A 22,059-nucleotide genomic window follows, 5' to 3' on the forward strand; every position below is an offset into this window, starting at 1 on the left:
TGTCTTCAATCTGGTGTAGGTCTCCTGGGAGTTTTTTTAAACATGGGGTGGGGGTCGCCCATATAATAACTCGAAAGGGGAGAATCCTAGTGCCCCAGGCGTGCATCGGGCACACAAGAGGGCCAGTGGTAGAAAATCTGGCCATGGGAGATTAGTCTTTTGGTGGAACTTAGCCAGGGTTTCCTTGGAGGGTGCGATTCATCTTTCCCTGAGCTCTGGGGTAAGCAGGTGTGCAGTTTCCAGGTAATGTTGAGGGACTTTGTCAGGGTTTGTATAATGTCTGCCACAAATGCAGGTCCCTTATCACTGTGTACGGTTAAGGGTAGGCCAAACCGAGGCACAATCTCCCGTAGAAGAGCTTTGGCCACCTTGCGACTCCGTTCCGTTCTGGTCGGGAATGCTTCGACCCATCCCGAATATGTGCAGATTATTACCAGAAGGCACCTGAATCCTTTATTTGGTTGTATGTCAGTAAAGTCCACCTCTAAGTCTTCGAAAGGGGCGGCCCCCATCTTTTGTGGGCCAGGCGAGGGCCGAGGGGCAGACCGAGCATTGTTTTTGGCACACGTTATACACATTGTTCACGGACAGCTCGGCATAATGCCGGCAGCTGGCTGATACAGTAGGTCTTTTTGAGGAGGGCCTCTAGAGCAGTTTTTCCTTGGTGCCTGAGTTGGTGATATTCCTTCACTAGGTGTCTTCCCATAGATGACGGGACAAAGATGTGCCCATTTGGCATGACCCACCATCCCTCTTTGTTTAGTGTGCCTCCTTCTGTAGAGGCCCAACTTTTCTTCTCATTTGTATACAGGGGTGGGGAGACTTCCCTCTGGGGCGCGAGAGTCATAGTGTAGGTAGGAGCTTCGCCTGGGTCACCACAGGCGGCCACGCTCGCTGTTTTGTCAGCCAGGTGATTTCCTTGAGTTCTGGGGTTGTCTCCTTTCTGATGTCCCTTACAGTGTAGGATAGCTACCTTGTCTGGCAGCCATACAGCCGCAAGAAGCTTTAGTATTTAGTATTTTTGATAGTTTTCCCTGCAGCAGTAAAGAGGCCTTTTTCTTTATAGATGGCCCCATGTACATGCACAGTAGCGAAGGCATACCGGGAATCAGTGTAGATGGTAACTCATTTACCTTTGCTAAGGATGAGGGCTCAGGTTAAGGCTTACAGTTCAGCTAGTTGTGCCGACCATCCTCCGGCAAGGCCTTGGCTTCCAGAACTTCGGTGGTTGTGGTTACTGCATATCCTGCTCTACGGCTGCCCTCTTGTAAATAGCTGCTCCCATTACTGAACAGGGTGATCTCCGGGCTTGTTATAGCCTGGTCTTGGAGGTCCAGGCGGCTGGCATAGACTTCATCCACTACTTGGGAACAGTCATGGTCGGGTTCTCCCTCCTCCGTGGGAAGGAAGGTGGCTGGGTTTGGTGTTCTTACTGTTTCAAGAGTGACCGTTGGGTTTTCATAGAGAAGGCCTTGATATTGTACAAGCCGAGAATTGGAGAGAAAACTAGATCACCGGGTGCTCATGAGGGACATGACCGCGTGTGGGACGTTAACATTAAGTGTTTGTCCCAGTGTGAGTTTGTCCGCCTCCTTGATGAGCAGGACTGTGGCTGCCAGCACTCTGAGGCACGGTGGCCATCCTGCAGCCACAGGATCAAGTTTTTTTGATCCAGGTAGGCTACTGGCCTCTCTCCAAGTTTGGAGAGAAGATCCCAGCCCAGGAGAGGAATCAGGCAGCCAGGTAAGTAGAAGAACTCATGTCGGACCTTGTGACCCCCAAGTTCACATTGTCGAGCTTGACAGAAGGGCTATTGTATTGCCTGTGTCCTAGTAGCCCCAAGCATGGTTGCTGTTTTTTGGCTGAAAGGGGCCACCGGGGAAGTGACAACCAAGTGTTGAGCCCCAGTGTCAACCATGAAAGTTATTGTTCGGCCCCCTACTTTTTTTTTTAATTTAATTTTTTAAATTTACATCCAAATTAGTTAGCATATGTTGCAACAGTGATTTCAGGAGTAGATTCCTTAAGCCCCTTACCCATTTAGCCCATCCCCCCTCCCACAACCCCTCCAGTAACCCTCTGTTTGTTCTCCACATTTAAGAGTCCCTTATGTTTTGTCCCCTCCCTGTTTTTATATTATTTTTGTTTCCCTTCCCTTATGTTCATCTGTTTTCTCTCTTAAAGTCCTCATATGAGTGAAGTTACATGATATTTGTCTTTCTCTGACTAATTTCGCTTAGCATAATACCCTCCAGTTCCATCCATGTAGTTGCAAATGGCAAGATTTCATTCTTTTTGATTGCCGAGAAATACTCCATTGTATATACCTATACCACATCTTATTTATCCATTCATCCATCGATGGACAGGTGGGCTCTTTCCATACTTTGGCTATTATTGATAGTGCTGCTATAAACATGGGGGTGCATGTGTCCCTTTGAAACAGCACACTTGTATCCCTTGGATAAATACGTAGTAGTGCAATTGCTGGGTCGTAGGGTAGTTCTATTTTTAATTTTTTGAGGAACCTCCATACTGTTTTCCAGAGTCACTGCACCAGCTTGCATTCCCACCAACAATGCAAAAGAGATCCTCTTTCTCCACATCCTCACCAACATCTGTTGTTGCCTGAGTTGTTCATGTTAGCCATTCTGACAGGTATAAGGTGGTATCTCATTGTGGTTTTGATTTGTATTTCCCTGATGATGAGTGATGTTGAGCATCTTTTCATGTGTCGGTTGGTCATCTGGATGTCTTCTTCAGAGGAGTGTGTATTCATGTCTTTTGCCCATTTCTTCACTGGATTATTTATTTTTTGGGTGTTGAGTTTGATAAGTTCTTTATAGATTTTGGATACTAATCCTTTACCTGATATGTCATTTGCAAATATCTTCTCCCATTCTGTTGGTTGCCTTTTAGTTTTGCTGATTATTTCCTTTACTGTGCAAAAACTTTTTCTTTTGATGAGGTCCCAATAGTTCATTTTTGCTTTTGTTTCCCCTTGCCTCCAGAGACATGTTGAGTAAGAAGTTGCTGCGGCCAAGATCAAAGAGGTTTTTGCCTGCTTTCTCCTCGAGGATTTTGATGGCTTCCTGTCTTACATTTAGGTCTTTCATCCATTTTGAGTTTATTTTTGTGTATGGTGTAAGAAAGTGGTCCAGGTTCATTCTTCTGCATGTCGCTGTCCAGTTTTCCCAGCACCACTTGCTGAAGAGACCGTCTTTATTCCATTGGATATTCTTTCCTGCATTGTCAGAGATTAGTTGGCCATATGTTTGTGGGTCCATTTCTGGGTTCTCTATTCTGTTCCACTGGTCTGAGTGTCTGTTTTTGTGCCAGTACCATACTGTCTTGAGGATTACAGCTTTGTGGTACAGCTTGAAGTCTGGGATTGTGATGCCTCCTGCTTTGGTTTTCTTTTTCAAGATTGCTTTGGCTATTCGGGGTCTTTTCTGGTTCCATACAAATTTTAGGATTGTTTGTTCTAGCTCTGTGAAGAATGCTGGTGTTAGTCTGATAGAGATTGCACTGAATATGTAGATTGCTTTGGGTAGGATCGACATTTTAACAACATTTGTTCTTCCTATCTAGGAGCATGGAATCTTTTTTCCATTTTTTTGTGTCTTCTTCAATTTCTTTCATAAGCTTTCTATGGTTTTCAGTGTATACATTTTTCACCTCTTTGGTTAGATTTATTCCTAGGTATTTTATGGTTTTTGGTGCAATTGTAAATGGGACTGATTCCCTGATTTCTCTTTCTGTTGCTTCATTGTTGGTGAATAGGAATGCAACCGATTTCTGTGCGTTGATTTTATATACTGCAACTTTGCTGAATTCATAAATCGGTTCTAGCAGTTTTTGGCAGGATCTTTTGGGTTTTCCATATAGAGTCTACTCCTGGGTGGTCTGGATGACTTTTATTTCTTTGTGTTGTCTGACTGCAGAGACTAAGACTTCCAATACTATGTTGAATAACAGTGGTGAGAGTGTACATCCCTGTCTTGTTCCTGACCTTAGGGGGAAAGATCTGATTTTCCCCATTGAGCATGATATTAGCATTGGGTCGTTCATATGTGGCTTTTATGATCTCGAGGTATGATCCTTCTATCCCTACTTTCTTGAGGGTTTTTATCAAGAAAGGATGCTGTATTTTGTCAAATGCTTTCTCTGCATCTATTGAGAGGATCATACAGTTCTTGTCCTTTCTTTTATTGACATGATGAATCATGTTAATTGTTTTGAGAATATTGAACCAGCCCTGAGTCCCAGGTATAAATCCCACTTGGTCATGGTGAATAATTGTTTTAATGTATTGTTGGATCTGGTTGGCTAATATCTTGTTGAGGATTTTTGCATCCATGTTCATCAGGGAAATCGGTCTATAGTTCTCCTTTTTTAGTGGGGTCTCTGGTTTTGGAATCAAGGTAATGCTGGCCTCATAGAAAGAGTTTGGAAGTTTTCCTTCCATTTCTATTTTTTGGAACAGCTTCAAGAAAATAGGTGTTAACTAAATGTTTGGTAGAATTCCCCTGGAAAGCCATCTAGCCCTGGACTCTTGTTTTTTTGGGAGATTTTTGATTACTAATTCTATTTGTTTACTGGTTATGGGTCTGTTTCTATTTCTTCCTATTTCAGTTTTGCTAGTGTATATGTTTCTAGGAATTTGTCCATTTTTTCCAGATTGCCCATTTTATTGGCATGTAATTGCTCATAATATTCTCTTATTGTTTTTATTTCTGCTGTGTTGGTTGTGATCGCTCCTCTTTCATTCTTGACTTTACTTATTTGGGTCCTTTCCTTTTTCTTTATGATCAAACTGGCTCGTGGTTTATCAATTTTGTTAATTCTTTCAAAGAACCAGCTTCTGGTTTCATTGATCTGTTTTGTTTTGGTTTTGGTTTTGGTTTTGATAGCATTAATTTCTGCTCTAATCTTTATTATTTCCTGTCTTCTGCTGGTTTGGGGTTTTATTTGCTGTTCTTTTTCCAGCTCTTTAAGGTGTAAGGTTAGGTTGTGTATCTAAGATCTTTCTTCCTTCTTTAGAAGACCTGGATTGCTATATATTTTCCTTTTATGACCGCCTTTGCTGCATCCCAGAGGTTTGGGGTTGTGGTGTTATCATTTTCATTGGCTTCCATGTACTTTTTAATTTCCTCTTTAACTTCTTAGTTGTCAGCCCCCTACTTTCATTTTGACTGTGGGCTCATGCAGCCCAGAGAAAAAAAGCCCGGTCCCCCTCAGTCCGATTCTATCCTGGCCAGACTAACGAGGTTCTCTCCTCGAGGTTCTTCCCGATATTGGCTGGGTTTTGAGGGCCCCTTCCAATTGGGACATTCATTCTTCCACTGTCCCTTCTCTTTGCAGTATACACATTGGTCCTTTGCTAAGGGGGCTCTGGGCTTCCCCTCTTTTGGTGGTTGGGGTCTTCCCATCTTTGCAGTGTCTGTTTCTTTTAGTGTTGCTGCGAGAAGAGTGGCCTTCTCTTTTAGTCTTCTGCTTCTCTTTTGGCTGTGACTTCTCTGTTTACGAAAATTTTATTGGCGACCTCTATCAGCTGAGTGATATTCATCCCAGCAAAGCCCTCTAACTTCTGGAGTTTTCTTCTGATATCTGGGGCAGCCTGTGCCACAAAGGAGGTATTTACCATTTGTTGACTTTCTGGTGCCCCATGGTCAAACGGGATGTATGCATGGTATGCCTACATAGTTTTTTGCAGTAGTCTCTGGGAGACTCCCCAGGCTGCTGTGTGACTGACGATATTTTAGTCACGTCCATGGGCTTTTTCATTCCAGCTCGGATTCCCCAAAGGAGGGTTTCCTGATATCACCAGATATGGCCTTGTCCTTCTTCTGTCGTGAAATCTCATGTTGGGCGTTCTTCAGGCACAGCAGCTTGAGCCCAGACAGCAGGGTCATTGATCCCTGGAGGTGTGTGATTTTTTAGATACTGTCGTGTTTCTATTCTTCTTCTTTTTTCTGTATTAAACAGAGTATGGAGTAACTGTTGACAATCTTCCCAAGTCGGTCGGTGGGTCTGGAAGAGGGACTCCATCAAGTCGACTGTTGCTTGTGGCTTCTCAGAGTATGATGGAGTGTTGTGTTTCCCATTGAGGAGGTTGGTTGTAGAGGAAGGTTGATAATACATCATGGAACGGCTGGCTGGACTGTTCCATCCTCATTCTGTCTTTCAGGCTCTCTTGTCTCCCTTACAGGCATTTGGAGAGTGTCAGGTCTGGGTCTGGGGCACAGTCTGGCTGCTGGCCCTGGTTGGGGAGGGTTCTCCGGGTCTGGGAGTAGAGGAGAGATGGGCGGCACGTCTGTCCGTCCGGTGGAGGAGAGACAGACAGAGGAGGAGTTTCAAGCTTAGGGTCAGCGGGGAGGGAGCCCGGTGAGTCATAAGGTGGTGGAAAGACGGGATCTTCCTCCAGGTCTCCTGAAAACACTAGGGGAACAGTAGGTTGCTTCTTTGGTTTCCTGGGTGAGTCTCTTGATAAGGCAGCTAAAACCTTTGCCTGACTCTGCTTGCTATGGATGAATCGCACCCAAGGCGGAGGATTGGGCAATTTCAAGCCAGAAGTCAATGTATGGAAATTGATCAGGGTGACCTGGGTTCCCAGTAACCATCAGCCAAACCTGCTACGCCACTGGAGCATCTAATGTCCCTTCCGGGGGCCATCCTACATTGAACATGGGCCATTCTAGTTCACAAAAGGTCCTTAACTTCCTGGGTGTCATTTTCACCCCATAATTGCCTGAAAATCCCTTTTAAAAATGTTTTCAGCATGACCTCTAAAATCATAGGTTTATTCTGTTTTGATCCCATTATTAATTCCTTTCTTGTGTTCAGTGTGGAGGAGACAGACAAAGGGAGGGTATCCCGTCAAATGAGAGGATCAATCAGATACTCCACTGGTCACGTTCAGGAGGGAAACTTTAGGTGAGGCTTGGCCGAAGTGGACTCAGCTTTGTGACTTGAGATCGGAGTCTAATCCAATGCCACCCTGGACCGTATGCCTTTCACCGCCACACAGGTGAGCCCACTCAGACTCCATAGACTTTTGGGGACCTTAAGGGTGCCCGTCAGTGGAGCTACAAACTCAACTCAACTGGCAAGTCTGGCCGAGCCACACATTCACACATACATACACACCAGAGGCTATTATATTCCCTCCCACAAATTTTTCTACCTGTGAGACCACTAAGGTCTCTGGGGAGTGATCAGGTCCCCCTTCCATCCTTTTGGGTGGGCCTGACTACTTTGGGGCCCTGGCCTTACCGGTTCCAACATCCTGTCCAGGTCCTCACCCACCAGGTCTCTTTGAGTCCCACGAGAATGAGGGAGCAGGCCGGCGGGAGGCGACCAAACAGGAGACTGCCGAAATCCAGGCAGGACGCCCATTCTCCTTTGCGATCCCTCGTTCCATCACCGCCTAGCCGTTTTCCCAAACCAGTGGCAACAACGGGCCAGAGCAGTTGGGTTTCCCAGTCAGGGAACCAAATATGTTACAGAACCAGGTTGCAACACTGGCAGAAAAACCAAGCGGCACTTGGAGATCTTGGTGGATCAGAGATTTATTTAACACCGGCGGGCTCAGAGGAGATCCTTTCTCCAAACAGCTGAGCCCCCAGTGCAAGTGGGAAGGGTAATTTATAGTTGTCACCTTCTGTATTCCTGGCAGGTTTTCGCGCCTGCGGCAAGAAGAACCCAGAAGAGGGGTCTCTAAGCTAGAGACCAGAGCTCAGTTTAGTCCCGGTGGGCCATCTTTGGCGCGGTACTTCATTTATTTCTCCAACACTTCCAGGGGAGCTTTGCATACTGCCCACAAACAGTACCCCTTCTCTCTGAGCCTCCTCGCTCAAGGCGCGCAAGATCCCCAGGAAACTTCCCTGAGCGAAGCACCCCCAGCCGCGGGAACTTACTTGGGTTCCACGTGTAGAGACTTCACAACAGCTGGGAACCGGGGCGAGAGCCAGGTGCGCAGGGGAGCGCCGAGGCCGGGGAGCCACCAGCCAGGAGAGCGCGGAAACCCGGGAGCGGCGAGCCGGAGGAGCGCGGAGACCGGGAAGCCGCGAGCCGGGGGAGCGCGGAGACCCGGGAACGGCGAGCCCGGGGACCGGAGGCGCGGAGACCCGGGAGCGCCGGGGAGCTCACAGCACCAGCAGCTGCGGGAAGCGCTGGGCGGGTGCAGCCTTGCGCCCCGGCCCGGAACGGGAACTGGACGGGAGGGCACTTGCGGCCGCGCCCGCCTGCCTCGCCTGGCAGAGCAGAGGGGCGGAGGCGGTGCCGGCCGGACGGGGCGGGGTCGGCGCTGGGGCCGCCGGCTTGCGGGAAGTCTGGAGACGCGGCGCACAGAAAAGTGGCCGCGGGCAGCCCCAAGGCGCGCTCCGCGCCGGCCGAGAGCTGCCAGCCGCGGGCAGGGCCGAGTGGGCAGGCGGGAGAGTTGGCCCGGGGGTGACACTCTTGGGAACTCCTTGCGCCACGGTGGCCGCGAGTCCAGACCCTCCCCTTAATAGTATCAACCCAGATCCTGCAACCAGAGGCAAATCCTGGGCAAGACGGTGAAACTCTCGTTAAAATGGCACACGTGCGCCTGGATGAAAACTAGCTTGGAAGAATCAAACTTTTTACGACAGAGCATATACGTAGATTTATACTTTAAAAATTTTTTGTTTATTTATTTACGTATTTAATGTTTTCTTTATTTCTGAGCGAGACAGAGCATGAACTGAGTAGGGGCAGAGAGAGGGGAACAGAGGATCCGAAGCAGGCAACGTGCTGACAGCAATGAGCCCCATGCGGGCTGGAACTCGGGAGTGAGATCATGACCTCAGCGAGGCCAGGCCCTCAAACGAGCCACCCAAGCGCCTCTAGATTTATACTTTTTAAAATCTAAGTCTTTCTTTCCGTTCTTAAATCTTTTCTTGACGGTGTACATTTTATACTGTATACATTAATCAGTGATGACTCATAAAGTAGTTTTTAAACACACTAATAAGTTTCCAATAAAATATTTTTAAACGTTTTAAATGGAGAACGTCTACATAAAGCATATATAAAAAGTGGTCATTCACATTAAAATACATTCGGCCACGTGACCACTAATATGCATGAATATTTAAGTTCCTATCAAAGGGCTGCCTTCTGAGAGAAGTATGTTCATAACTCAAAAGTAAAACTTCGCAGGGTCGCCTGGGTGACTCAGTCGGTGGGGCCTCCGACATGGGCTGAGATCGTGATTTCCCAGTCGGTGAGCTGGGCCCCCAGACTGGCTCTGTGCTGAGAGCTCAGAGCCGGGAGCCCTGTTTCAGATTCTGTGTCTCCCTCTCTCTCTGCCCCTCCCCTGTTCATGCTCTGTCTCTCTCTGTCTCAAAAGTAAATAAACGTTAAAAAAAATTTAAAAAAAAAAAAAGTAAAACTTTGCAAAAATAAAATTGATGGGATACAAAGTACAACTTGTAAGGACCAACATGAAGACAACATACTAATCCTTTCAGTTTACCCTTGTTTTAACCTCTGGTAGAAAATTTTTAAAAACTCTCTGTTCTTTTCCAATTCTGATATGTATCTTCCATGACTTTTAAACTCTCATATTTCCCATATACTGTTTCTGTGGCTGCATTCTGAGTAACTTCATTTCTGTCTTACCATTCCCCAATTATTTTGCAGATATTTTGTAGAGGTGTGCAGACCTCGCAACAGCTGGGAGCCCATCTGCTCTTTAACCCATCTGTGGTAGGCAGAATGGTGCACATCCCTCCCACCCCCCCACCGCCCCCATAATGTTCACGTCCTACACGTGGAAACTCTGAATATGAAAAGCAGAATTAAGGTAGCAGATGGAATTTAGGGTGCTAATCAGCTAACGTTGAGCTGGGAAAATTATGGTGGATTATCCAGGTGAGCCTTACGTAGTCATAGGGGTCCATAAAAATGAAGTGGGAGACAGAAAAAGGAGAATCAGAGAGATGGTAACCAGAGAAGGATGTGGCCTGATGTTGCTGGCTTTGAAGATGGAGGAATAGGGTTCTGAGCCAAGGACCATGGTGGTTTCTAGAAGCTGTAAAGGCAACAAAATAGATTCTTCCATTGAGCCTCGAAAGGAACAGTCTTGCTGACACTTTGATTTTGGCACAATGAGACTCATTTCAGACTTCTGACCTCCAGAACTGTAAAATAATTAATTTGTGTTGTTTTAAGCCACTAAATCTATGGTAACTTGTTACAGCAGCAATAGAAGACCAATATACCATCACTTAAGTTCTTACTGTTAACAATATATTTACTTTCTCAACATCATGGTTCTATTTCTAGTACTCTTGGTCATTTTTTAAACCTTTTTAACGGTTATTTTTTTGACAGACAGAGAGAGACAGAGCCTGAGCAGGGGGCAGAGAGAGAAGGAGACACAGAATCTGAAGCAGGCTCCAGGCTCCAAGATGTCTGCACAGAGCCCAATTACAGGGCTTGAACCTATGAACTGTGAGATCATGACCTGAGCAGAAGTCAGACGCTCAACAGACTGAGCCGTCCAGGCGCCCCTCTAGTTTTCCAATAGTCTCCTGTTCTTTGCTAATTCCATCACTTGTTCTTTCTTTTCTTTCCTTCCTCCCTTCCTCCCTTCCTCTCTCTCTCTCCCTCCCTCCCTCTCTCTCTTTCTCTCTCTCTTCTTTCCCTCTCTCCTTCTCTCTCTCTCTCTCCCTCTCTTTCTCTCTTTCTTTGTTTTCTTTCTCTCTCTCCCTCTTTCCTTCCTTCCTTCCTTCCTTCCTTCCTTCCTTCCTTCCTTCCTTAGTGGTGGGTTGGGCAGAGGAAGAGAAAGAATCCCAAACAGGCTCCATGCCCAGCACAGAGCCCGATGTGGCTCTCCAGCCCACAACTGTGAGGTCATGACCTGGGTGGAAATCAGAAGTTGGGTGCTTAACTGACTGGGCCACCCAGGTGCCCCAAATGCCATCACTTTAAAAAATACATAGTTATTTTTTGTTTTGTTTTTCATTAAAATCTTTATTTTGAGATAATTACAAATTCACGTGCAGCTGGAAGAAATAATGCAGAGAGATCCATTTACCCTTAACCCAATTTCTCCCAATGGTAGTATATTCCAGAATTACAGTGCAAGATCACAACCAGGGCATTGGCACTGATACGGTCAAGATACAAAACATTTCCATCATTACAAAGATGCCTCATGTTGCATTAAATCACCATTAAATCACCTTTGCACCTTTGTGTGGGTCTGGTTCTGGGTTCTGTTCCATTGATCTATGTGTTTATCCCTTTGCCAGCGCCATATAGTCTTGAAATGATTCTTCTCATTTTCTTCTTCTTTTTCAAAATTGCTTTACCTACTCTAGTTCCTTTGACTTTCTACATAATTTTTTTTGTTTAATTTTTAATTTTTTTATTTTAGACAAGGGGAGGGGCAGAGGGAGAGAGAATCTCAAGCAGACTCCATGCCCATCACAGAGCCCAACACAGGTCTGGATCGCATGACCATGAGATCATGACCTGAGACAAAATCCAGAGTCAGACACTTAACTGACTGAGCCACCCAGGTGCGTCATAATAAATTTTGGAAAATAATCTGGCTGGGACTTTTATGGGAATTGTTTTAAACCTGTACCAGAGAGAACTGACATCTTTACTGTGTTGAGCCTTCCAATCCATGAACATGGTATGTCGCTCCATTTATTTAGATCTTTGATTTCTTTCATCAGTGTTTTTTCGTCTTCAGCATATGAGGCTTACATATGCTTTGTAAGATTTACACTTAAGTATGTCATTTTTCAAAAAAATCAATTGTATATGTCGCAGGTAAGAATGTAAAACGGTTCAGCCAATGTGGGAAATAGTTTGATGGTTCCTCAAAAGGTTAAACAGAATTACCATATGATCCAGCAATTCCACTCCCAGGAATAAACCCCCCCCCAAAGCTGAAAAAAGATACTCAAGTTCTTGGAAAATAGTGGACTAAGTGAGATCCTAAGCTTACCTTGTCCCATGGGCACACCTAGAAAACAGCCACGTCAGTGCATCCAATCCAGAAAATGACCTGAAGACTGAGAGAACAGACATTCCACAGTTAATTGTAGAGATGATACATCAAAAAAGATAGGAGGAGCAGAGACAGGCTTGAGAACCAAAGTCCCAAGGAAACTAACCATAAATAGGAGGGATACCACAAGCATGGAGAACGGAAAGAAGCAGACCCTACCTTAGGTACTCTAGATATGGGGGACCTGCACTTAGAAGATGAGTCCCCATAACATTTGGCTTTGAAAACCAGTGGTGCTTAACTTCATGAGTCTTTATAACCAGAGGGGCTTAACTCCAAGTACTTTAAAAATCAACAGGCTGGAGGGTGATAGGAAACAGTACTCACTCTTAAAGAGACAGCATAACAAGAAGCCCCAATGAGACACAGCATAGAGACAGCAATTTGAAAAGCACCTGGGGTGTGCCCAAAGGAGGTTGATTTACTCATCCTAGAAGGTGTGCTGGAGGGGCAGGGATCTTTAGACTTCTCTAAGAACCAAAGAGCTGGCAGGAACCATTGCTCTCCACCTTCCCTTCAGTCTAGATAGCCAGACATCAGCAGGAAATAGCACCAACACTCTCCATCTACCTTGTTCATACCACATGACCCACCCCTACATTCTCCTGCAGATCTGCCCCATCCAACCTGCCCCATTAGGTAGGAGTCTCTCCAAAGAAGCTCCTGCTACATCTCATCCTGAAAGCAGCCCCTGCAAGACCATCGTCACTCCAAAGTGACTCCTGCCCAGAGAGAAGGGAAGATAACAACACACACCAGGATACTCACAATCCCAGAAGCCCAACATTATAACTGGCAGTGTAGAGAGAGTGCCCTGCTGATCAGTGCATCTGCAGCCCCTGCAGGCATCTGGCTTGATGTCTGGCCAACCCACCAACAAAAGCCTCTCATGGGATGAGGCAAGAAAACGCACCTTGCAGTTTGGTGCTACCCCAGAAAATGGGCTGAGGACAGGCATCTGGTCTGATTGCTGCCACCACCCCACTACAAGCCCATGACAGTCTCAGACTGACCCCTTAACAGCACAGTGATCAAACCTGGCCCACAACAGACAAGGTGACAACTGGACTGTAGGCAAACAAGGATATGCCACAATGGTAGAGCACACAAAACTCACACAGGAGACACCCTGAAGTGCTTGGTTCTGGTGAGGAGGGGACATTGTGCTATAGGGTACTACAGGAACTCTTCTTCATAAGGTCACTCCTTTCAAGTTCAGGAGATGTAACTGACTTTCCTAATACATAAAAACAAACATGAGAGTTAGACAAAATGAAGAGACAGAGGAATATGTCCCAAAGGAAAGAAAAGGACAAAACCACAGCAAAAAAGCTAAATGAAATGGAGATAAGCAGTATGCCTGATTAAGGATTCAAAGTAATGATCATAAAGATACTAGACTTGAGGAGCCTGGGTGGATCAGTTGGTTAAGCATCTGACTTTGTTTCAGGTCATGATCTCATGGTTCATGGGTTCGAGCCCCACGTTGGGCTCTTTGCTGACAGCTCAGAGCCTGGAGCCTACTTCAGATTTTGTCTCCCTCTCTCTGCCCCTCCCCCCCACACACACACACTCTGTCTCACTCTGTCTCTCAAAAATAAATAAATATATTTTTTAAAAAAGATATTTATTGGACTTGAGAAAAGAGTGGAGGACCTCAGTGAGACCCTTTACAAAGAGATAAAAATATAAAAAAGAACCAACTGGAGATGAAGAACTCAATAACTGAAATTAAAAATATACAAGATGGAAACAATAGTAGAGTAGAAAAAGCAGAAGAATGGATCAGCAACCTGGAGGACAGAGTAATGGAAAACAATCAAGCTGTACAGCAAAAACAAAAAAGAATAATAAAAAAATGACAATAGGTTAGGGGGATTCAGAGACACCATCAAGTGTAATAACATTCACATTATAGGGGTCCCAGAAGGAGAAGATAGAGAAAAGGGGGCAGAAATTTTATTTTTAAGAAATAATAGCTAAAAATTTCCCAACAAAATCAACCCAAGGAGGTCCACACCAAGACAGGAAATAATGAAAATGGCAAAAAGCAGTGATTAGGAGAAAAATTTTAAAGCAGGAAGAAAAAAGAAAACAGTTACATATAAGAGGAACCCCATAAGGCTATCAGCCGATTTTTCAGCAGAAATTTTGCAGGACAGGAGGGAGTGGCATGACATATTCAAAGTGCCTAGCATTGATAGCAAGCTTATCATTCAGAATAGAAGGAGAGATAAAGAGTTTCCCAGACAAAGAAAAGTTAAAGGAATTCATCACCACTAAACCAATCTTACAAGAAACATTAAACAGAATTATTTTATTTATTTTGAGAGAGAGAGTGAAAGCAGGGGAGGGGCAGAGAAAGAGAGAGGGAGAGAGACCACAGAGCCTAACGTGGGGCTCGAACTCACAAACCATGACATCATGATCTAAGCCAAAACCAAGAGTAGATGCTTAACTGCCTGAGCCACCCAGGCATCCCTAAATGGAATGTTTTTTAAAAAATTCCTTAAGTAATCACTATACTCAACATGGGGCTCTAACTCACTACCCTGAGATCAAGAGTTGTATGCCACCGGGCACCCCTAAATGGATTCTTTGAGTGGAAAGAAAAGGCCATAATGAGGAATAAGAAAATTATGAAAGGAAAACATTTCACAGGAAACTACATACATAATAAAAGTAGTAGATCAATCACATATAAAACCACTACAGAGGTAAAAGGACAAAAGCAGTAAAATCAATTATATCTATAAAAATTAGTCAAGGGATTCACAAAACAAAAGGATGTAAAGTGTGGTATCATACACATAAAATGGGTGAGGGGAGTAAAAATACAGTGCTTTTAGAATATGTTCAAATTTAAGTGACCATCAACTTAATATAGACTGCTATATACATAAGATGTTATATATGACCCTAATGATAACCACAAATCAAAGAAATAAAGAGAAAGAAATCCAAGCACATCACTCAAGAAAGCCATCAAACCACAAGTGAAGAGAGCAAGAGAAGAAAGGAACAGAGAAGAACTGCAAAAATGACCACAAGACAAGTAACAAAATGGCAACAAGTACATATCTATTAATAACTACTTTGAATATAAATGGACTAAATGCTCCAATCAAAAGACATAGGGTGATAGAATGGATAAAAAAGCAAGGCTTATCTATATCTTGCCTATAAGAGACTTGCTTCACACCTAAAAAGACATGCAGATTGAAAGTGAGGGGATGGAGAGGTGCCTGGGTGGCTCAGTCGGTTAAGCATCCAACTTCGGCTCGGGTCATCATCTCACAATTGGTGGGTTTGAGCCCCATGTCAAGCTCTGCACTGGCAGAGCCTGCTTGGGATTCTCTCTCCCTCTCTCTCTGCCCCTCCCTGCTCTCTCTCAATCTCTCTCTCTCTCCCTCCCCCTCTCCCTCTCTACCCAAAATAAATAAATAAACATTTAGAAAAAAAAGAAAGTGAAGGAATGGCAAAATATTTACCATGCAGACGGAAGTGAAAAGAAAGCTGGGTTAGTAATGCTTACATTGGACAAAACAAAAACTGTAACAAGAGACAGAGAAGGAGTGATGAAGGGAACAATCCAACAAAATAATATAACAATTGTAAATATTTATGCACTCAATATGAAAGCACCTAAATACATAAAGCAACTATTAGCAGACATAAAGGAAGCAGACATAAAGGAAGAAATTGACAGTAATCCAATAATAGTCAGGGACTTTAACACCCCACTTACAGCAAGAGATAGGTCATCCAGATAGAGAATTAACAAGGAAACAGTGACTTTGAATGACATTTTGGACCACATGGACCTAACAGATACATTCAGAACATTCCATCCCAATACAGCAGAATACACATTCTTTTCAAGTGCACATGAAACATTCTTCAGAATAGATCACTTTTTAGGCCACAAAACAAATCTCAATAAATTTAAAAAGATTGAAATCATATCATGCATCTTTTCTGACCACAGTGATATTTAACTAGAAATCAATCATAAGAGGGGCACCTGAGTGGCTCATTTGGTTAAGCATCTGACTCTTGATCATAGCTCAGGTCTTGATCTCAGGATCATGAGCGAACTCTGTGTTAGGCTCCACAGTGCACATGGAGCCTACTTCAAAAAAAAAAAAAAAAAAAGCAATCCAAGAAAAAATCTGGAAAGAACACAAATACATAAAGACTAAATAACATGCTACTAAACAGTGAATGGGTCAATCAAGAAATCAAAGAGGAAATCAAGTCATGAGACAAATGAAAGTAAAACCACAATTGTCCAAAATCTTTGAGATGCAGCAAAAGCTAAGAGGGAAGATTATAGCAATACAGGTGTACCTCAAGAAGCAAGGAAAATCTCAAATAAACAACCTAACCATATACCTAAAGGAGCTAGAAGAATAAGAATAAATAAAGTCCAAGGCCATTAAAATGAAGGACATAATAAAGATGAGAGTAGAAATAAATGAAATAAAGATTAAAAAAATAGAACAGACAAATGAAACCAGGAGCTGGTTCTTTGTTTGTTCGTTTTTAAGTAAGCTCTAGGCCCAATGTGGGGTTTGAACACATGACCTTGAGATCAAGAGTCACATGCTCTACTGACTGAGCCAGCTAGGCATCCCAGGAACTGGTTCTTTAAAAGATCAACAAAATTGGTAAACCTTTAGCCAGACTCATCAAAAAGAAGAAAGAGGACTCAAATAAATAAAATCACAAATAAAGGAGGAGAAATAACAACCAACACCACAGAATTACATTTATTATTTATAATATTCTCTTACAAAGGATTATAAGAGAATATTATAAAAAATTATATGTCAATAAATTGGACAACCTAGAAGAAATGGATAAATTCCTAGAAACATATAACCTCCCAAAACTGATTCAGGAGGAAATAGAAGATTTGAACAGATCAATTATTAGTATTGAAATTGAGTCAGTAATAAAAAAAACTCCCAAAACACAAAAGTCCAGGACCAGGTGGCTTCTCAGTTGAATTCTACCAAATATTTGAAGAAGAGTTAATACCAATTATTCTCAAACTGTTCCAAAACATAGAGGAGGAAGGAAAGCTCCCATATTCATTTTATAAGGTCAGCATTACCCCCAATCACAAAACCACATAAAGATATTGCAAAAAAACAAAACTACAGACCAATACCTCTAATGAACACAGGTGCAAAAATCCTCAACAAAATATTAGCAAATGGAATCCAAAAATACATTTAAAAAATCATTTGCCATGTTCAAGTAGGATTTCTTCCAGGGATGTAGGGATAGTTTGATATTCACAAATTAATAGATGTGATACATCACATTAACAAGAGAAAGGATAAAAAAATTATGATCATCTCAGTAGATGCAGAAAAAGCATTTGGCACAGTAAAACATCCATTCATGATGAAAACTCTCAACAAAGTAGGGTTAGAAGGAATGTATCTCAACCTAATAAAGGCCATATATGAAAATCCCACTGCTAACATCACATTCAAAGGTGAAAAACTGAGAATTTTTCTCTAACATCAGGAACAAGACAAGGATGTCCAGTTTCACCACTTTTATTAAGCTTAGAAATGGAAATCGAAGCCACAGCAATCAGACAAGAAAAAGAAAAAGGCATCCAAATTCATGAGGAAGAAGTAAAACTTTCACTATCTACAAATGACATGATACCATATATACAGAAAACCCCAAAGACTCCACTAAAAAACTACTCAAATTAATAAATGGATTCAGCAAAGTTGCGGGACACAAAATATATGCAGACATTGGCTGCATTTCTATACCCTGATAATGAAGCAGCAGAAGTGAAATTAAGAAAGTATTCCCAATTACAAATGCACCAAAATGACAAGAAGAATAAGCCTAACCAAAGAGGTGAAAGAACTACACTCTGAAAACTATAAGACATCAATGAAAGAAAGTGAAGATGACACTTCAACAAATGGTATTGGGAAAACTGGACAGCTACATGTAAAAGAATGAAACTGGGTGATTGTTTCATCATACACAAAAATAAAGTCAAATGGATTAAAGACCTGAATGTGAGACCTGAAGCCATAAAAGTCCTAGAAGAGAGCACAGGTAGTAATCTCTCTGACGTCAGCCATAACAACATTTTTTTAGATATGTCTCCTGAGGCAAGGGAAATAAAAGCAAAAATAAACTATTGGGACTACATCAAAATAAAAAGTTTCTGTACATTGAAGGAAACAATCAACAAAACTAAAAGGCAACCTAATGAATGGGTGAAGAAAGACATATCCAATAATGTGTTAGTATCCAAAATATATAAAGAACTGATACAACTCAATACCCCCCAAACTCAAATAATCCAATTTAAAAAATGGACGGAAGGTATGAACAGACATTTCTCCGAAGAAGACATACAGACACATGAAAAGATGCTCAACATCACTCATCATCAGGGAAATGCAAATCAAAACCACAATGAGATATTACCTCACACCTGTCAGAATGGCTAAAATCAACAACATCAGAAACAACAGGTGCTGGTGAGAATGTGGAGAAAAAGGAACCCTACTACACTGTTGGTGGGAATGCAAACTGGAGCAGCCATTGTGGAAAACAGTATGAAGATTCCTCAAAAAGTTAAAAATAGACCTACCCTATGATCCAGCAATCACACTACTGGGTAGGTACCCAAAGAATACAAAAACATTAATTCAAAGGGTTACATGCAAATCCTGTGTTTATTAAGCATTATTTATAATAGCCAAGATATGGAAGCAGCCCAAGTGTCCACCGATGGATGAATGGATAAAGAAGATGTGGTACATATATACAATGAATATTATTCAGCCATAAAAAAGAATGAAACTTTGCCATTGGCAACAACATGGATGTTGTTAAGCGAAATAAATCAGAAAGACAAATACCATATGATTTCACTCATATGTGAAATTTATGAAACAAAACAAATGAGCAAGAGGAAAAGAGAGAGAGAGCTAAACCAAGAAACAGACCCTTAACTATAGAGAACAAACTGATGGTTATTAGAGGGGAAGTTGGAGGAGGGAAGATGGATTAAATAGGTGATGGGGATTAAGAAGTGCATATGTGATGAGCACCAGGTGATGTATGGCATTTTGAATCATTATATTGTATACCTGAAACTAATATAACACTGTATATTAACTAACTGGAATTAAAATATAAGCTTCGGGGTGGCTGGGTGGTTCAGTCGGTTAAGTGTCTGACTTTGGCTCAGGTCATGACCTCATGATTCATGAGTTCAAGTCCTGTGATGCAGCATGGAGCCTGCTTCGGATTCTCTGTCTCCTTCTCTGTCTGTCCCTCCCCTGTTCATACATTCTCTCTGAAAAATAAATAAATACACATTAAAAAATAAACAAAAGCTAAAAAAAAAGAAAACAATCAAGGTCACCTGGGTGGCTCAGTCAGTTAAGCATCTGACTCTTGATTTTGGCTCAGGTCATGATCTCATGGTTTGTGAGATCAATCTCCACGTCAGGCTCTGTGCTGATAGTATGGAGCCTGCTTGGGATTCTCTCTGCCCCTCCCTGCTCTCTCTTTCTCTCTCAAAATAAATAAACATTAAAAAGAAAAGAAAAGAAAAGAAAACAATCTCATTTCCAATTGCACCCAAAGGAATGAAATACTATAGAAAAAACATAACCCAAGGAGGTGAAATATTGTACTCCAAAAACTATAAAACACTGATGAAAGAAATTGAAGATGACCCAAACAAATGGAAATATATTCCATGCTCATGGACTGAAAGAATAAACATTATTAAAGTGTCCATCCTACCCAAAGCAATCTACAGACTTAATGCATTCCCTACCAAAGTACCAACAGCATTTTTCACAGAAGTAGAATAAATAATTCTAAAATTTGTATGGAACCACTAAAGATCATGAATAGCCAAAGCAATCTTGAAAAGGAGGAACAAAACTGAAGGTATCACGATCCCAGATTTCAAAATATACTACAAAGTTGTAGTAGTCAAAACAGTATGGTATGGCACAAAAACAGACACATGGATCCATGGAACAGAATAGAAAACCCAGAAATAAACCCACATTTCTATCATCAATTCCTCTCTAGAGTGCGAATACAATAGGGAAGATATTATCTTCAACAAATGGCGTTGGGGAAACTGGACAGCTATATGCAAAAGAATGAAACTGGACCACTTTCTTACACCATATGCAAAAATAAACTCGAAATGGATTAAAGACCTAGATGTGAGACCCAACACCATAAAATTCCTAGAAGATAACATAGGCAGTCATTCCTTCGTCACTGGCTATTGAAACATTTTTCTAAATATTTCTCCTCAGGCAAAGGAAACGAAAACAAAATTAAACTATTGGGACTAAACCAAAATAAAAAGCTTTTGTACAGTAAAAAGCAAGACAAAAAGCAACCTACTGAATGGTAGAAGATATTTGCAAATGATCTACCTAATAAAGACTTAATTTTCAAAACATATAAAGAAATGATACAACCCTGGGTGGCTCAGTCGGTTAAGCATCCAACTTTGGCTCAGGTCATGATCTCACAGTTCGTGAGTTAGAGCCCTGTGCTGGGCTCTGTGCTGACCTCTCAGGGCCTGGAGCCTGCTTCAGATTCTGTGTTTCCCTCTCTCTCTCTCTGATCCTCTCCTACTTGCACTCTCTCTCTCTCTCAAAAGTAAATAAATGTTAAAAAATTTTTTAAAAATAAATGCAATCATCTATACATTAAAAAAAGAAAGAACTGATACAACTCAACACTAAAGAAATAAATAATCTGATTAAAAAATAAGCAAAGGACATCAAGAGACATTTTTCCAAAGAAGACAATGGCCAAGAGACACATCAAAAGATGCTAAACATCACTAATCTTTAGGGAAATAGAAATCAAAACCACAATGAGATAAAACTTCACAACTGTCAGAATGGCTAGAATCACAAAGATGAGAAATAATAAGTGTTGGCGAGGATGTGGAGAAAAGGGAACCTTTGTGCACTGTTGGTGAGAACACAAATTGGTGCAGCCACTGTGGAAAACAGTATGGAGGTTCCTCAAAAAATTAACAACAGAATTATCATATAACCTAGTAATTCCACTACCTGGTATTTATGCAAAGGAAACAAAAATACTAATTCAAAAAGGTATATGCACCTTTAGCATTACTTACGATAGCCAAGACAGATACCAATATAATATATATATGTATATATATGTGTGTATATATATATATATTTATATATATATGTATATATGTGTGTGTGTGTGTGTGTGTGTGTGTATATATATATATATGTAATACAATGGAATATTATTCTTTGGTTTTAGTACCAGGGTAATACTAGTTTCAGAAAATGAATTGGTAAGGGTTACTATAATGCCCCCGTCTCTGATAATTTTCTTTGCTTCAAAATCTACTTTATCTGATATTAATATAGCCACTCATTCTTTCTTTTTTTATTAACGTTTGTAGCATATATATCTTTCCATCCTTTTACTTTCAAACTGCTTATATTGTTAGTGAAGTGAGTTTCTTGTAGACAGCATAAGGCTGGGTCATATTTTTAATCCACTCTGCCAATTTCTGTGTTTTAAATGGTGTATTGAGATTTATTGAATTTAATTATTGATATGTTAGGGTTTAAGTGTGTCATCTTTTTTTTTTTTCTATTTGTCTGGTTTTCATTTCTGTTTTCTCTTCTATGACTTTCTGTAGGTTGCTTGAACATTTTTTTTGAATTCCATTAAAACATTTTTTTAATGTCTATTTATTTTGAGAGAGAGAGAGTGCGTGTGTGTGTGTAGATGCTCACAAGCAGGGAAGGGTCAGAGAGGAGAGACAGAATCCCAAGCAGGCTCCGCGTCATCCACACAGAGCTTGATGTGGGGCTTGAACTCCCAAACCATGAGATCATGACCTGAGCCAAGATCAAGTCAGACACTTAACCGACTGTGCCACCCAGGGACCCCATTGAATTCCATTCTTATTTAAC

The 22,059-nt window shown here is 42.0% G+C and overlaps 1 protein-coding gene across 2 annotated transcripts in view; it reads right to left on the bottom strand.

Annotated features, from left to right (window-relative positions):
- The window catches only part of NOD1 (nucleotide binding oligomerization domain containing 1), a 76,269-nt gene extending 68,103 nt beyond the window's left edge, over nucleotides 1-8,166 (bottom strand). For both annotated transcript variants that reach the window (XM_042969220.1, XM_042969241.1), the window contains exon 1: nucleotides 7,920-8,166. The gene's annotated coding sequence lies outside the window, so the exon portion shown is untranslated. The remainder of the gene's footprint in view (nucleotides 1-7,919) is intronic.
- Nucleotides 8,167-22,059: the final 13,893 nt, after the last annotated feature.

Source organism: Panthera tigris, chromosome A2 (genome assembly GCF_018350195.1).
Source record: "Panthera tigris isolate Pti1 chromosome A2, P.tigris_Pti1_mat1.1, whole genome shotgun sequence".
In the NCBI taxonomy this organism is placed as follows: Eukaryota; Metazoa; Chordata; class Mammalia; order Carnivora; family Felidae; genus Panthera; species Panthera tigris.